Source organism: Rhincodon typus, unplaced genomic scaffold (assembly GCF_021869965.1).
Source record: "Rhincodon typus isolate 14 unplaced genomic scaffold, sRhiTyp1.1 hic_rhity00000953, whole genome shotgun sequence".
Classification (NCBI taxonomy): domain Eukaryota; kingdom Metazoa; phylum Chordata; class Chondrichthyes; order Orectolobiformes; family Rhincodontidae; genus Rhincodon; species Rhincodon typus.
Genome location: NW_025966591.1, coordinates 25,446 through 30,158, shown reverse-complemented (window position 1 = coordinate 30,158; position 4,713 = coordinate 25,446).

Sequence of the window (4,713 nt, the reverse complement as noted above, 5' to 3'; positions counted from 1 at the left end):
GCTTATTCCGTACATGCACAACTCTCTGTCTGGAAAAAGTTGCCCCTCTCACCTTAAACCGAACTATAGACTGGTGAGCCTGACATCAGTGCTGGGCAAGTTGTTGGAGGGAATCTGGAGGGACAGGATTTACATGTATTTGGAAGGGCAAGGACTGATTAGGAATAGCTAACATGGCCTTGTTTGTGGGAAATCATGTCTCACTAATTTGATTTTTCTCCCCAAGTAATGAAGATGATTGATGAGGCAGAGGATGTGGATGTGATCTATATGGACCTCAATAAGGTGTTCAACAAGGTTACTCAAGGTAGACTGGTTAGCAAGGCTAGATCACAGGGAATACAGGGAGAACTCGCCATTTGGATACAGAACTGGCTTGAAGGTAGAAGTCAAAGACTGGAGGCCTGTAACCAGCAGTGTGCCACAAGGATCACTGTTGGATCCACTGCTTTTTGTCATTTACATAAATGATTTAGATGTGAACATGGGAGGAATGGTTAGTAAGATTGCAGACAACACCAAAATTGTAAGTGTAGGGGACAGTGAAGAAGGTTACCTTAGAGTACAATGGGACCTTGATCAGATGGGCCAATGAAGTTTAATTTAGATAAATGTGAGGTGCTGCATTTTGGACAGGCAAATCAGGTCAGGACGTATACACTTAATGGCAAGGTCCTGGCAAGCGTTGCTGAACAATGAGACCTTGGACTGCAGTTTCATAGTTCCTTGAAAGTAGAGTCCTAGGTAGACAGGATAGTGAAGAACACGTTTGGTAAGCTTGCCTTTATTGGTCAATTTATTGTACAGGAGTTGGGAGGTCATGTTGCGGCCATACGGGACATCGGTTAGGCCATTTTTGGTGGACAAATTCTGCAGGCAGTTCTGGTCTCCCTGCTATAGGAAGGAAGTTGTGAAACTTGAAAGGGTTCAGAAAAGATTCACAAGGATGCTGCCAGGGTTGGAAGATTTGAGCTATAGGGAGAAGCTAGATAGGTTAGGGCTCCCACCAGCTTAGTTTAATAGCTCATTCTAAAGATACCATTCTCCAATTAGCCTGCTTCAAAGTCTCTGGAGCAGGACTTGAAACCACAGCCTTTAGATTCACCAGTGACAATGCTACTATTGAGCAAAGGCAAAACCCGGTTTTGAATAAAACAATTCATCTTCCTGTATGTGCTTTATTCATTGTCTGTTACTAAATGTGGGGATTGTTTAGCTCAGTGGGGTGGATGGCTGATTTGCCAGCAAAGGAACACCAACAACATGGTTTCAATTCCCTCTCTGACCTGTCCCCCCTCCTCAACCTCACCGGAGTCATAGTGACCCTCAAGTTAAGCCATCACCAGTTGTGTCACACTCTCTCTAGAGACAGCAGCCTGATGGGATTATGACAACTTTTTCATTTTTGTTCAATGCCCCAACTGTTACAACTCTGACAGGAGTGTGCTGTAAATCAAGACTGACTATACCACTAGCCTTACCCAAAAGTGTAAATGTTCCATTTAATCACTAAAATGGTCAATTTATTTCTCTTCATTACTGTTACCTACAGCAAAAAACTTTCACCAGACTTCTTCAATAAAGTCAAAAATAACTTGTTTACTGGAAAATACTTATTTAGACATGTAGCAAACTGTCAAGTAAATTACTGTGCGGAATTAAATTATATTCCCTTAATTCTAAACACACAATAGACAGGCAAGTTAACACAGCTCTGCAGAGATCATGGGTCTGGCAAAAAAGGAACAAGACCAACGTAGGTCAAGCGTATAAATTCAAGAGAGAATAAAGTCGACTTCACACGATTCCTTCAATTTTCTGTCGATGAGTTCAGATTGTTGACAGTCGCAGAATGATGGAAGATCTTCAGATCAGATTTCAGATTCAGAGTTAGCAAACCTGATATTTGAACTTTCAGGTTTCATAAACATTAAGCCAGAGAGATTTCAGCTGGTTTGGCATTAAGGTTCGTCTAAGAGAAGGAGCTGCTTTGTGCTGTTTTGTCAATTGCAAAATTCCAGGTCTGTGAAAATACATAGTAACTTGACTATGTAGTAACTTGAGCAATTTCCAAGTATATGTAACAATTAAGGGCCTTAAAATTCACCTCAGCTGACATTTCAAAGCAGTTTTCTCAAAACAGAAGATAAACCACTGCTCGTCATTTTGGCTTTTTGATCCAAGAAATCACATGATAAAACCCTTCAACTCAGAAATGTCCAAACAATTCCCTACTCCAGTTTATCATATTCCGTGAATATATATGTATTCCTGACACTGTAAAGACAATAACCTTATCAAAACATTTCTGATGAAGGTTTTGAAAGGTTTGATGAAATTGACCTTAAATGTTAACTGTTTATCTCTCAGCAGATTCTGCCAGACCTGCTGAGTATCTTCAATATTTTCTGTATTCCACTGAAACTTTAAGTAGTTTTCTGGTTGAACACTGTCAAAATAACATTAAACACTCCAAGACTAACTTGGTACAAGAAACAAGAAATGGACAGAATTTGATTTCAGGCACAAATCCATAAGATTTTTATAGTAACAATGGGAATAGAATGGGGATGAGGATACAGGAGATGCTTAGACATGAAAAATAGGAATTCAGAATTGCTTTTACTGTCTTAAGTAAGAGGATTACTTCTACTGCCCAAGGGCCACAAGAGGTAGCTTTGGAGAGGGGAATGAGGCAGGTGACTAGATTTTCAAAATTCAAAACCTGGACATACTGAAGAGCCTTGGGAAGGTGGGACTCAGTGCTGATTGACCTGTTAGGCAATAGCTGAGAAGAAGTATGGGCACTTGAATGGAGGGCGGGGGGTGGGGGGGGGAGGTCGTCTTGTGATGACATCTCCAAGAATGCATAGCATGAGTCACATGGGAAGACTTTTTCAGTAAATGACCGATCTTACAGTCTCATGCTTGCTCGCGTTCTTTGCCCAGCACCAAGTCCTTGCTCTCTATCTGACTGCTCTGTAATTTCATTAAGAACTTTCCATTTTCTGGCAGTACTAATAACAAAGTGAAAACTGGAACGTGTGGAGCTTCATCAGTTTCACCCAATAACATCATGTTCAATAGCACAGGCTCCGTCCATTGGATAAACAATCAATCAATAAGACGCAAGCAATTTGCATGAAGGCAATCATTTCGTGCAATACAGTAAAGCAGACAGCAAAGACAAAGAGCTGGAGATAGAAGTGAGCAAGCACTAGTCATACAGCATGGAAACAGACCCTTCAGTTCAACCAGTCAATGCCAATCATAATCCCAAACTAAACTAGTCCCACCTGCTGCGTTTCACCCATAACCCTCCAAATGTTTCTTATTCACATACTTATCCAAATGTCTTTTAAACATTGTAACTGCACCTGCATCCACCAGCACCTCTGGAAGTTCATTCCACACACAAATCATGGTGTAAAATCTTTTAAAATCTTTCTCCTCCTAAAAATATGCCCCGTAGTCTTGAAATCCCCCACCCTAGGGAAAAGACACCTGCCATTTGCCTTATCTATGCCCTTCAAGATTTTTTAAACCTCTATAAGGTCATCCTTCTACCTCCTATAATCCAGTGAAAAAAGGCCCATCCCATCCAGCCTCTCCTCAACTCAAACACTCCATTCTCAGCAACATCTACTAGATTGCAATATCTGTCTCACTCCACAACCCTGGCATTTTCACCTGGATTTTTTTTTTTCCAAGTTTTTGATTACACTTTAAGATCCTGTCTATTTAAATGTCTGGGTCAGATTAAAGTGGAAGAGCTTCAGTATAGCTTAAAACCAGGATATTTGAACATCTTAGCATGCTTGGTGATAAACCTGGGCGGTCCCTGCCAGACTGGTACACTTCTGGTCAACCTAAGACTGTGCCAAGACAGTCATGGAGAAATACCAATTTAGGCATCAGTATGTTCCCACGCCGAGAGGAGAAATATTAAATTTTAAGAGAAAACTATGTAAACTTTGAGTTAACTTTTCTAAAGCACTGAAAATGGAAGTAGCTTGGGTTCGCAGTATTTTAGCAGTGAGTTGTCGGTGTAACTTCAAACAGTGATGAGAAATGTCATGGCCCATGTGATGGCAAGGATTAACCACTAGCCATATGCTAATTTAGAATGAAGGTGCAAGCAATTGCATTAGCTTAGTCAATTGCTACAGCAAATTTATGTATATTTTAAACCCCTCACGTTTGCTGGAACAAAAAGTTTGTGGAAGTACAGAACTGCTCAGAGTTGGATAAATGACAAGTGGACTAAAATGAAACTGAGGGCAGTGTGGAAGATGGAGAAATGTCAACTTTCCAATTCCATGTCCCCCTTTGTTATGCCACTGCTGGTATTTGATTTGAGACTCTAGCCACTTTGCATTCAGTGGTGCAACCTAATAACTAATTTTACGGGTGAATAGAATTATTGAACGCTTGCAAGAGGTGAACTTGAGAGACCAGTCACTATCCTGTGATGTATGGTGGATGCTTGATCAAAGAAAACTTCACTTTTGGACAACCCACAAAAAGACATGGGCACTCGTCCGCGGGCCAAGTGCAGCAGAATGTAGGAGCATCATTAAACCAGTTCCACTAATTCATTCACAGGATCTAATAAAATCCACATTGCTGTTTTGCCCTTGAGTGATCAGACCAAAACTCAAATGTTCAGACTGTTCAGAAATTACTTTTTGTGAAGACAGAAAACTCAGTTCA